A 12,871-nucleotide genomic window follows, 5' to 3' on the forward strand; every position below is an offset into this window, starting at 1 on the left:
TGTGTGTGTGTGTGTGTGTGTGTGTGTGTGTGTGTGTGTGTGTGTGTATGTGTGTATCAATAGGACTATTTTGGAAAAGATAGTGGTGTTTTCATGAACCTGGGCAAAGGAACAGGGGAAATCTTTTAAGGTAGGTGAACAATTCAGTATATTTCAAATTATACCACATCAAAACATTCCTTTTATAGTTTACAAAGCACTTTCATCTGTATTGTCTCATTTGATCCCCATAATACCCCTCTGAAGTCATCAAAGCAGCAATTGTTATCCCCATTTGACAGGTGAGGAAACTGAGACCCAGAGAGTTTAGATGAGAATTTTAAAAGTTGTTTGGCAAGCTATGAAATACGGAAGTATCAAAAAGAGACATAAGAAATTAATGGCCTTTATTTTATTACAGCTAACAATGCATCCATCATATCTATGAATAATCTTTGGATAATTTTCTCGTTCTGTGAGTATATCACCCCCTCTGGGTCTCATTTGCCTCCTACATAGAAGAAAGAGGCTAGTCAGGTGATCTTTTGATGTCTGTTCTAGCTCTAACATGGACAGTCCTTGTATTTTAGTCACTTTTTCAGTCATGTCTGACTCTTTGTGACCCCCTTTGGGGTTTTCTTGGCAAAGATACTGTAGTGGTTTGCCATTCCCTTCTCCAGCTCATTTTACAGATAAGGAAACTGAGGCAAACAGGGTTAAGTGACTTGTCCAGGGTCACATAAATACTAAGTGTCTGGGGCCAGATTTGAACTCCTATTTTCCTGACTCCAGAGTAGACACTCTGCCCACTGTAGTACCACCTAGCTGCCCATGTATGGTCCTAGATGCTTTATTTACACAAATTGTCCTAGTAAAGGTAAGCTGGAGAACATCTAGATAAGGATAACCAGGGTAGTGGACGATCTCTTATTCATGTCATATGATTGAAGGAACTAGGGGTGTTTGGTCCAGGGAAGACATGGTGGTGGTCTTCAAGCATCTGAAGGGCTGTTGATGACTTCTGTTTGGTCCTAGAGGACAGAATCAGGAATAATGAGTTGAAGTTTCAAAGAAGCAGATTTAGACTTGATAACAAGAACAGGAGCATGTATATTGCACCCTAAGATTGGCAAAATGCTTTACAATTATTATTTCATTTGATCCTGACGGCAACCCTATGGACATATTATTAGCATTCCCATTTTACAGAGGAAGAAACTGAGACAAACAGAGGTTGAGTGACTTGCCCAAGGTCACATAACCACTGAGTACCTGGGATTGCATTTGACCTTGGGTCTTCCTCGCTCAGAGTCAAAGCATTCTAGCCCCTATACCATCTAGCTGCAAGCAAAAGCCCAGAGAAGCTTCTCACCCATTCAAGCTGTGGCAAAGGAATAGGCTGTTCTTGGAGGTAATGTGTTCCCTGTCACTGGAGGCCTTCAAGGGGACGCTATATCATACAAGTGCTTCTTGATGGTTGATGAGCTTCCTTCCAACCCTGAAATTCCATGATTCTGTGACTCACAGACATTCTTAAATAGAAATATCCCTGTTGACTGTGATTCCCCAAGTGTTAGTGTTTGCAATGTTCATTTATCCATGCATTCAACAGACATTTTCCTAAACATCTTTTGTATAGGGTGTCCCAAAATCTTAGGTCAGTTTTAGTAGCTTAAAACTGCGCTAAGACGTTTTTATGACTTCCAGTGTGTGTAAGCATTGTGAATGACACTGATACAACCACTATGGCCTGCTTCCCTCAAGAAGTTGACAATATAGTAAGTCCTTACAATCTATTATGTTTTGATGTATAAATTTTAGTGTGATTGTTTCAAAAAACCTTCCAGCCAGTTGTCTTGATAAATACTTAACAATTAGCTCTCTAAAAATATATGCCCAATACACTTTTAAGTCATTACTGACATTTTCTCCATCTCTTTTTAATGTCTAGACAATCAACAAAACAACAAATTAGGCCTTGATTTGTAACATTTGCCAATTTCCAGGGGTGTAAATGTTCGTGTTAAAAGGAAGGTTCTAATATACCCCTGCTCCTAGCTCTGGATCCCTGATTTCATGATCCCATGACCTCATTGCCAATCATCAAACATGGCTGACAAAAAGAAGAAAGCAGTGATTTAATGGTGATTTACTAATAGATAGATTGCAGGAATGTCAGGGATGAAAAAGACTGGATTTTGGGGATTCTAGATCAAGCACGGGTTTGGGGCCTTTGAGTTTGGTGTCTCTATCCAAGCCAGAGCATTAAGATTTCTTGATGCTATGAAACCACGGAGGAACAATCATTCAAAAGAAGAAAAATATTATTCCTGAAGAGAGTTGCATCATGCATTTTAAAGGCTGGCTCTGCCCTGAAAAATATAACATCAGGGACCAAGATAAAGCTGCTTATGTTGATAAAATAGCTACTCAAAAAAGAAAAAAGTAATTCTGTTTTCAACCCAGCAAACAGGCCTGCATCTGACTATTCTAGCTACTGCAGGGAAATTTACGATGCGTGAATGAGGGCAGCAATGTGGACATTCCACAAATGGGTTTCTCCAATAGCCATCTAGCAAACCTGAGCCTCCCCAAAAGTCCCCCAGAGGAACCCTTTAGAAGTGAAGAATTAAATTCTGGGCCTTAGGCAAGAGTCTAAAGACATCCTTCCCTCAAGCTAAGCAAATCAGCAGTCCTCTGGGGTGGCTAGAGGAAGGTCACCTTTCAGTATAGTGACTGCATGGGTAGTTTCTATATCTATGCTAGAAATACACTTGCCGAAAAATTCATCTGCCTTCTATAGAAAATCTCACCCAGACATTCTTCTAATGGCCCTTTTGATATGTCCTTGGGTCTTTATTACTCTAGAGAGGCAACAAAGAACACTAGAATAAAGCCTGGACTCCAAAGAGAGCCCTATATCAGCTGTGTGGCATACATCTGTAGATGCAGCACTCGGGTTCAAATCCCAGCTGTGTGGCCCTGGACAAATCATTTGTGTCTCTGAATAACAGTATAAAATGAGGGAGGGGAATTTGATGCCCAGTAAGTTTCCTTCTAAAGCCAAATGGGATCCTAGAATCCTGGCTCCAAATCTTACGTTTTTAATCCTTTGATCTGTGAACTTAAAGCAATTTTTTTGATAACTATCTTTCAGTACAATTGGTTTTCTTTGTAATCAATCATATGTATTTTATTTTATGCCTTCAAAATCATGATTCTGAAAAGGAGTTGACTGTGCTACCCCAAATGGGGTTCACAACCCAAACTGGTTAAGTTTTCATCTAGCTTTGTTCTTTGTGACATTAAGCAAGTCACTTAACTGTTTTGTACCTCCATAAAATTAGGTGATTGAACCAGATGATCTATCTCAAAGGTCCCTTACAGCTCTAAAGTTCAATTCCTCTCAATCACTTAGCCAGCATCTGCTGAGTGCCAGCTGTGTGCAGGGAACCAGACTGTGGCTTACACTGACTTTTCCTCCAGTTACAAATGCCCAAAGACACTGTCTTGTACTGAGGGACACACTCTGCAGGTTCCCATTGGTGACGTGGGTGTCTGAAAGTATTTACTCCGTCCTACCCCAGTTTGCAAAGCAAACGTAAAGTCCTAGGCCATTGGCTCTTATTTCAGCCCACTTGCTGTCAATGACCTTAGTATGTCCATGTGGACCTTGAACTTAGCTTCATGGCCTCCTCCTGTGGCTTTAATGCCTTTGGAGGACTGTTTGCTTGCTTCCTGGGGCTTTTGTCCCAGGCATTTCCGAGCAGAGCAGCATCAACAGATGGTTAAACCAAAATAAAACAAAAAACAACAGAAAAAAAGGAAAAGCTTTTCTTCTGAGAACAGAGCAGTTCTGACTGAGGAAAGCACTCTTAGGGCTGTGGGAACATGAACCCTTAGCTACTTTGCGACTGACACTCTAAGCCTCAGTTTCCCCATCTAAAAATAGGGATGAGAGGCAGCTTGGGGTAGTAGTTATAGAGTGGGCCTCAGAGCCAGAGAGACACAGGTTCAAATTCTACCCACACACATCACTTCCCTGCTTGGTGCCCCTTAGTGATCCTCTAAGACTACAAACTACAGAGAAGCTGTTGATCTGCAGTGAGGGAGGGAGTTTTCATACTGAGAGATTCCCCCCAGTGCCAATGAAATCACACATCTAGACAAGGGGAGACATCCTTGCATTACCTCTCAGAGTTCAGAGGAAAACATTTAATATGTCTTAAAGACCTTTAGAAATAGGAACTAGGATAATTATCAAATCTTCAGCCTAAATAGCAGTGGGATGACGGGGTGGGGGAAGGAGAAGAAAGAACCATGGAAATAGGACTCTTAGAGGTCATCTAGCCCAACTCCCTGATTTTACAGACCAGGAAACTGAGGCCCAGAGAAGGATGATGACTTGCCCAAGGTCACAGCTATTTGGGTTCTTGAGATGAATGAATGGGTGCCTGTTTGCTCTATGGAAACAAAGCCTACATCCACTGACTAGGCTACTGTTCTGGCCTCTCTTGAGTCCTATCCAGTAGAAAAATACTTTTTTTTTACTCTGAAGCCCTAATCATTTGATACATACATTTGGATGTTCCTAAAGCAAGGTGATCTTAAAGGCCTATAAAAGTCCTAATTACCCACTACTATTGTCTTGTGGCCCTTCTTTTCTTTTCTCTGGCAAATCAGAAGTGCGCAAATTCTAATTGGAGTTATAAGCAAAGCAGCAATTTTTTAAGGTAGTTATCATTAGGATGAAGATGATGTTAACCTTCATCTTACTGGAAAACTCAGTAGCAGATTCAGATGGCATTCTGGAGGATTTTCTCCTGGAGGCAACAGGGAGCCATGGAGTGTTACAGAACAGGGGAGGTAGGTGGCCAGACTTGCGCCTTAAGAAGATGATTTTTGCTTCATCACAGAAGATGGATGGAAGAGCAGGAGACCAATTAGGAGGCTACTAGAATAATCCAGTTAAGAGGGGATAAAGGTCTTACAAGTAGAGAAATGGAGAGGGTCTGAGAGATGTTAGGGGTTGCTTCAGGGACTATAAGGCAGCAGAGAAATTGGAGCTTCTCTTATTGGAAACTGAAAGGAATATCTGCCTCTTAAGAAAAAAGCGAAATACTAAACGAGAGAACAGAGAGAAAAAAGGGTTAATTTACTGAAATTTATCTTCCTTTCAAGATAAAACAGTGAGGCTGTGGTTGGTTGAAGGTTACTTAATTTCAAGCTATTTCTCTTAGCTGAGGGAAGGTGAACAGCAAATGGGGTTTATTTTTGTAAACTTTGATCATTTAGTCCCCAGGGAAGTCTTGGACAGGAACGGAAAACTCCCTGAGGGTTGTTTTATTTATGGTCAGCATTGGAACCAGTGTTTGGTGATGTGGAGAGAACAACAGGCTTTCCCCCCTACCCCTCTCCCATCCCCCACCTTGGAGAAATATTTTGCTTCAGAGTCTTGTGCTACAAGGCCCATGAAGATATACTTTGATGGTTGCTGGTGATAATGGGCTTCATGTTGCATAAGCCCTTCTATCTCCTATAATCAGAAGGAAATGAAACACACAATAAGCCAGGCTTATAGATACTTCAGTTGGATCTTCTCATTTGGAGAATGATGGGACCATAGGGAAAGTTCACCAGGGACCTCCAGTTCAGGGCCCAGAAGTTGAGGTGGAGCTACAGAGGAATTCCTACTTTGAACTGAGGCCTCTAGCTTCAAAGATCAGGTTTTTGTGACTCAAAAGACCAAGGGTGATCTGGAATCCAGTAATGGCCAAATCATGGTAGACCACGATCTCTCTTGCAATGCCTGAATGTGACTTGGAGTAGCCATTCGGTCTAAAATTGCAGAGGACTTTGGATCAAGGGAACTAGGGGCCTAGAGCCTACTCTACCACTATTTCAAGTGTGTGACTCTGTCATCATTCTGTCAAGGCCTCCATTATGTCATCTGGAAAATGAGAAGATTGGATTGGGTTCAGTTCAATTCATTAAGTCATTACTATGAGCAGAATCCTGTCTTTGTGATCAGTGCTGGGGATATAAGGATGAAGGATAACACAGTCCCTGCCCTCAGGGAGGTTACAGTCCAGTAGGGGAGGAAGAAAATAAGTATAATACAAGTTAGAAAAGGGACTACATGTTCATAAATCAAAGTGGCTCAAGACAGTCAAGGAGGAAGGATACACTTTTAGCTAGGTGGTTCATGGAAGGCATCATGGAGGAGGTAGAGATGGATATCAGTGGGCAGAGAAAGGGAGTAGGGAATGTTCATTCCTGTCATGGGGAAGAGCATGTGTAAAGGTTAAGAGGTGGGAGAAGGCAGGATGAAGTCGGGTAACAGCTCTTAGTCCAGTTTGTTTGGAAAGCAGAATATCATGGAAGGAGGCCAGAAAGATAGATCAAAAACCTGTTCAGACCATTACTACAATAATCCAGGCAGAGACAGTGGCAGCCATGTGACTTCGGAGAGGCTGGAGCAATTTTGTCTATGGAATTAGCAGATCTTGATGGTTTATTGGATGATGGAGAGCTAAATAGTTGGGGATAGTTCTGATATCTCCAGTCAGTGACTGAGACAATCATGGTACCTTCAACAAAAAGTGAAGTTATAAGGAGGGGCAAATTTAGGTGGAAATGTCATCTGGTCATTTGGAGCAGGAAGAGCATTGGATATGGGGTCAAATCCTAGCTCTACTAGTAATTAGCAGTGAGACCTTGGGCCAGTCCCTTCCCCTCCCTGCACCTCAGTTTCTTCAGCTATAAAATGAAGAGGTTAGATCATATGACTTCTAAGATCCTTTCCAGCTTAAAATCTATCACTCCAAATCTCATGTGAGGTCACACAGCTAATCAATGGCAACACAGGGCTTTGGGCTCCGAGTATGTTATGTTATGATTGTCTTGGTAATCCTGACTAGAGACATAAACCATTCTGACTCATTAGTGACTTTCTACAGTCCCAAGACAGAGGGGTAGGCTAGGTAACTGCAATCCACCAGTTAAACCAAACTTAATACTTCTCTTTCTCCTCCCTCCGCCCTGCAAACGTTTTAGGAAAGGTGCTAAGGAATAGAAAAAAATTTTGAAATGCCTTTTGTTAAAAAATTGCCCCTACATGTGGCAAAGGCATTTTCTTTCCCCCCTACTCAATGGTAAGATCCTTGAAAACAACCACGCAGTCAGCATGGGATCATGAAGCTAGCACTCCATAGAGAGTCAGCAGAGATCTGACTGTATCTTACCTTCCCACCCACTAGCTCGGGTGGGACATTTGGTGAACTGTTGCTTCCCATTTTCCTCATCTTTGAAATGAAAATCATAATAATGATAGTGGTCCCCCTGCAGGATTGTTGTGAAATCCAAATGAGCCAATGTGGGCAAAACATGTGTAAAGTTGAAAGTACTCTGTAAGTGTTAGCTTATTCTACATTTCGGTCAAAGTCAATTGAAGAGTGGTTGGGGGAACAACCCAGTCTTAAACCTCAACATCTGCCTGAACTGTAAACTTGAGTTCTAAGCAGGGAGCAGTTTTTTTTTCTTTTCAATAGAAATAGCCAGGCCTGAAACTCAGGTTGCTATCTTGGGAGGAAGCGTTTCCTGTAACTGCTTAAACAGGAACACCCAATAATTATTTGAAAACAGTAATAATATGGTTTCATCATTGTGTCTCTGTACTGTGGAAAGGTCTAGTCTAGTAGTGATGGCCCCAGAGGGCTCCCAAAGGTTCGAGTGCCCCCTTCTGACTTCTTACACAAAAGGGAGCACATTTCCAAAGTTCAGAGCTACCCAATGATAATTTCTCTGGGTGTTCCATTCAAGTCAATGAGCATTAATTAAGCACCTACTATGTGCCAGACCCTCTGCGAGGATAAAAAGACAAATATGCAACAGTCCCTGCCCTCTAAGAGCTTATATCTTTGGTCTCCAGGTATCTTAGACTTTGGTCAATCAGCCAACAAGCATTTATTAAGAGCTTGCTACTATGTGCCAGACATTATGATACAAAGAAAACAAGCAAAACAATCCAAAAATCCCAAACAAAACCGGTCTCTGCTCTCAAGGAGTTTACAGTCTAATGAGGGAGACAATATGTGTATAAATACAAGATCAAAGAGAGTAGATAGAAAGTCACCTTAGAAAGGCACTCACAACTGGGAAGGACCAGGAAAGACCTTCTGAGGAAGATGGTGCTTGAACTGAGTTTTGAAAGAAGCCAGGGATTCTAAGAGGTTGAAGTGAGGGGGGAGAGCATCACAAATGTGGGAAACAGCCAATACTAAGGCATGGAGGCTGGAGCGTCATGTGTGAGAAGCAACAATTAGACCATGTAGAGTGCATGCAAGGGAGTAAAAAAGAAAGAAAGAAAGAGAGGAAAGGGCCAGGTTGTGAAGAGCTTTGGATGCCAGAGATAATAGAGAGTCACTGGAGTTTATTGAGTAGGAGGGTAGCCTAGTCAGATCTCAACTATAGAAAAAATCACTTTGGCAGCTGAGTGGAGGATAAATTGGAGTAGGGAGAGACCTGAGGCAAGGCAACCATTTAGGAGGCTGTTGGAAAGTGAGAGCTGATGAGATGACGTGAGTTAGTGGGATGGCCATGTGAGTAAGGATAAGGGGACACGTACAAAAGTTGTGGAGAAAGAAACAAGATTGGCAGCAGATTGGATATGTGGGGTCAGAGAGAGTTAGAGTTGAAGATGATGCTAAGGTTGTGACCCTAGGCAACTGGAAGGAGAGGGCTGTTGTTGTTCACTTGGATCAGTTGTGTGACTCTGTGACCCTATTTGGAGTTTTCTTGGCAAAGATACTGGAGTGGTTTGCCATCTCTTTCCCCAGTTCATTTTATAGATGAGGAAACTGAAACCAATAGGGTTAAGTGTCTAGGGTCACACCATTAGTAAGCGTCTGAGGCTAGATTTGAACCCAAGTCCTTCTGATTCCAGGCTGGACACTTTATCCACTATGCCACTGAGGTGCCTGAAAAGGGGTAAATTTTGGGTAAAGATAATGAGTTCAGTTTCAAATATGCCGAGTTTGAGATACCCATGGGGCATCCAGATTAAAATGTCCAATAAGTGGTTCGTGATGGCAGACTGGAAGTCAAGAGAGAACCTACAATTATATAAATAGATTTGGGAATCATCTGCATAGAAATAAGAATTGAACCCATGGGAGCTAACCAGATCACCAAGTGACAGAGAGAAAACAGGAGAGAGCCCAGGACAGTTCCATGGGGGGCACTCGTGGCTAGTGGGCATGACACTGATGAAGAGACTGAGGAGTGGTCAGGCAGCAGAACCAAGGGAGACAAGTATCAAGAAAACCTAGAGAGGAGAGAGTATCAGGAGGAGAAGGTGGTTGTTAGCATCAGAGGCTGAGGATAGGTCAAGAAGAATGAAAACTGAGGAAAGGCCATAAGATTTGGCAATTGAAGAAATTTTCCATAATAATTAGAAAGAGACGTTTCAATTGAATGATGAAATAAGAAACCAAATTACATCACAAATAGCCATTTTCCCGAGCTCCAAAACAAAACAGGTGTTCTGTTCTCCAATGTCCTATGAGCGGGTATGTCTCACTTTGTGGAACAGATGCGTGTTCCTGAAAAATCCAAGCATTCTTGTTTTGCCAGTACAATGTATACAGGAAGTGCTAAATAAATGCTTATTGCTTGATCACTTAATAAATGTTTCTGGTTGATGCTAAATTTTTACAGCCTGCAATGATGTGTTGCCAATTTTCTACCATTTCCTTGAGTAGTCTACATTGATCACTAATTCTGGGTTCCTTAAAGAGAGTACGATGATTTCTGGTGACAATAAGCTGGTCCTGAATTGCTAACATAAATCCCTCCATTTCCACAAACAAATCATTTGATCATTGAAGAAGCTGTTCAATGCATTTTGCCATGGAGTCAAATAGCTTGGTGTTATTCACATACATTTAGTTCTTAAATAAAAATTTTCATTCAACTCCCTCTTTAATTTAAAAAGCCATATTTAGTTCCATTTGGGACAGATGACCATGGATTTAAAGCTAGGGCAGAACCAGAGTGATTTTAAACTGTTTCCCTAAAAAAAATGCCATGTTTTCTATCAATTTTTTTTTAACACGATCATGTTGGTGGCATGTTTTCAATAGAGAATGGTTTCCCTTGTAGACATCAAATACTCTAGCTTTCTCCCTATACTTAGGCCTTTTTTATATTTTCAGGACTTGAATACTCCCTGAGTGAGGAATTGAGTCAAAAGCATCATGAAAATCACCAAAGGTACTATTTATGTTATGGCATTTTATGAAAGCTTGTCTAATTATTACTGAGTCAATTATAAGCTGATGGGACTTTGTGGCACACTCTTTTTGCTCCTCAGTCAATATATAGTTTTCTTGGAAGTGTTTGTGATTTTCTTTTGAAGTGATGTAAACTGAATGTCAAGTATGAATCTTGTGACTGATCTTTATTTAAAGAGGTTGCTGGTGTTCCCTCCTGTGAAATGATAAGTCAGTGTCCCATGTTAAGAAAGATGGGATCAGATTGTATATGAGGGAAAGCTAGCTGAGCACATTGCTAGTAATTTGTATGCAACTCTGAAGAATTTGAGCCAATATTGTGGATCTTATCCATTCCAATCACTTTCTACTTTTTCCAGAGAAACTAGTTTGTTCCCTTCTTTGAAAGAACTATTTTGTTGTTCATTACGTAAAGCAGTTTGTGAGAGTACTCTGTAAGCACGGCCACATTTCACCTCACTTATGCACTGTCCAAACATCTCATGGTCATCTTCCTGAGTAATTTTCTCTGGTGAAGAAACTCCCTTTGATGCCAATCATCTTGACTCAATGGATCTCCAGACGTCTTGAACTCACAAGTTGGTCTCTAACTTTATGTAAGCTTTCTGTTTTTCACTTGATCCAATTTGTATTTTTGTAGCCTTAGATCTTGAAGCCATGTAGACAACCAGAATTTTTCCTGCATCCCCCTTCTTTGAGGGTTGTCTCTTGCCTTTTTTCTTTTTAAGCAATCGGGGTTAAGTAACTTGCTCAAGGTTACACGGCCAGTTATTTCTGGGTGTGGTGCTGAGTGCCTGAGCCCGGGATTCGATCTCCAGGTTGTCCCAACACTGGAGCCGGTACTCTTACTCGCTGAGCCACCTGGCCGCCCCATCTCTTGCCTTTTTAAAAAAAAATTCTCAAGTCTCTGTAGTAGAGTTTTTGAGCAATGTTGAATTGTTTACTTTCTTCTTTGTGCTGCTTTGTCTCTATGGGTTACCTTCACCTTTTGATTTTTGTTTTCATTTGTCGATAAAGGGAATCCAATATTTTATATACTTTTGCTTTCTGAATTCCTTTCCACATGTTTATTGTTGCATTTAATTAGATAATTTGGCATTCACATACTTTACCACATCTATCAACTAGATATTGATGCAATATAATGCCTTTCTGCCCTTCTTCAATAGCTCTCTTATATTGTCTTTGCCACAGTGGTGCTTGATATCAGTCATTAGGAGTATTCCTTGATACTTTCACTTTTCCTCCTTTGGTTCTTACCATAGCAATGCCTGCTACATGTACTACTGAGTGCTAGTCCTAAACTACTTTTATACTTTCTGTCAAATACTATGGGAGAATGCATTCGTTCATGATGGCTACAGAAGAAAACAAGCTACTCAAAATTATCTTGTTTAGGTATAATAGTTCAGCTATTAGATTCATCATGTCAAACTTAAAGGCCTTTTTGGAATTCCAGTCTAAGTATTCTCATCTCCTTTTCAAAACCATTTCAAATATCAGTGCTGTTTTTGTTGTCTATTTTATGAAGTATCATTGTCTCATTTCATCTTTTTAATGGAGTTCACATAGAAAAAATCCTGGGACAAGTAGCTGTCCTGTTATTATTACTGTTTTACATTTAATGTTCAATGAACTATTGCAGAGATGGATAAAACAACTGCTTTGTGTGGTTCAATAAAAGTATTAGGAGTAGGGATGATGATTGTTTTTTTTTTTGTATTAGTCTATAGTTGTGATTTCAGAAGTGTAGGAAGTCCCATTGTGTGTGGTAACTTCTTGGCCCACAAAGATCAGGTTAGAGGGTTGCCTAGGGCATTGAGAAGTTAAGATATTTGCTCAGGATCACATAGCCAGGATATGTCAGAAGCAGAACTTCAACTCACTGACTTCCTGTCCCCAAGGCTGGCCCACTATACATTTTGCCCCAATGCCTCTCCCTTTTATTATTATCACCCCTAATTTCTCAATGAGGATGCTGATGCCTCTCTTGACTTTAGTTAGTCTAACAGTGGTGGGGAACCTGTAGCCTCAAGGCCACTTGTGGCCCTCTAGGTCCTCAAGTGTGGCCCTTTGACTGAAGGGTTGCACTTGAGGATCTAGAGGGCCACATGTGGCCTCAAGGCTGCAGGTTCCCTACCCTTGGTTTAACAGATTGATAATGATGATGATGTCAAATAAAGAACCCAGGATTTATGAATGGAAATGGATCCTTTGGTATTGCTGAAATACTTGTGACCTGAATACTGATATGTGCCCTTGAAGCTATTTTCCTGGCAGGTTTTAAAATGCAGACTAAGGTAATTAACACTTTTCATTCATTCCATTCATGTAGAATATAAGCTACTTGAGGGCAGGGACGGATTCATTTTTATTTTTCTATTTCTAATGCCTTGCATATGCTTCTGGAAATGAATTACATCGAATACGGTAAGGTTACAACTGTCAAATGATGGCTTTATTTGTTGTAAGTTATTTGTATTTGCTACAAGAGCCACCTCCTGGTGGAATTTTGCATTGGAGCCAAATGAAAGATTTAACACAACAGTTTAGCAAGATTAGCCAGGATTTTCAGCTTTAGTTTCTGATACATAATCCAA

General features: G+C 40.9%; 1 long non-coding RNA gene across 1 annotated transcript in view; it reads left to right on the forward strand.

The window, feature by feature from the left end:
• LOC138141696 (uncharacterized) overlaps window positions 1-10,698 on the forward strand; it is a 45,475-nt gene extending 34,777 nt beyond the window's left edge. The window contains exon 4 of the long non-coding RNA XR_011163232.1: window positions 10,194-10,698. This is a non-coding gene — a long non-coding RNA (uncharacterized lncRNA). The remainder of the gene's footprint in view (window positions 1-10,193) is intronic.
• The last annotated feature ends 2,173 nt before the right edge of the window (window positions 10,699-12,871 follow it).

This window comes from Petaurus breviceps, unplaced genomic scaffold (genome assembly GCF_028583685.1).
Source record: "Petaurus breviceps papuanus isolate PSGF00001 unplaced genomic scaffold, PetGlider_PUasm1.0 90459, whole genome shotgun sequence".
In the NCBI taxonomy this organism is placed as follows: domain Eukaryota; kingdom Metazoa; phylum Chordata; class Mammalia; order Diprotodontia; family Petauridae; genus Petaurus; species Petaurus breviceps.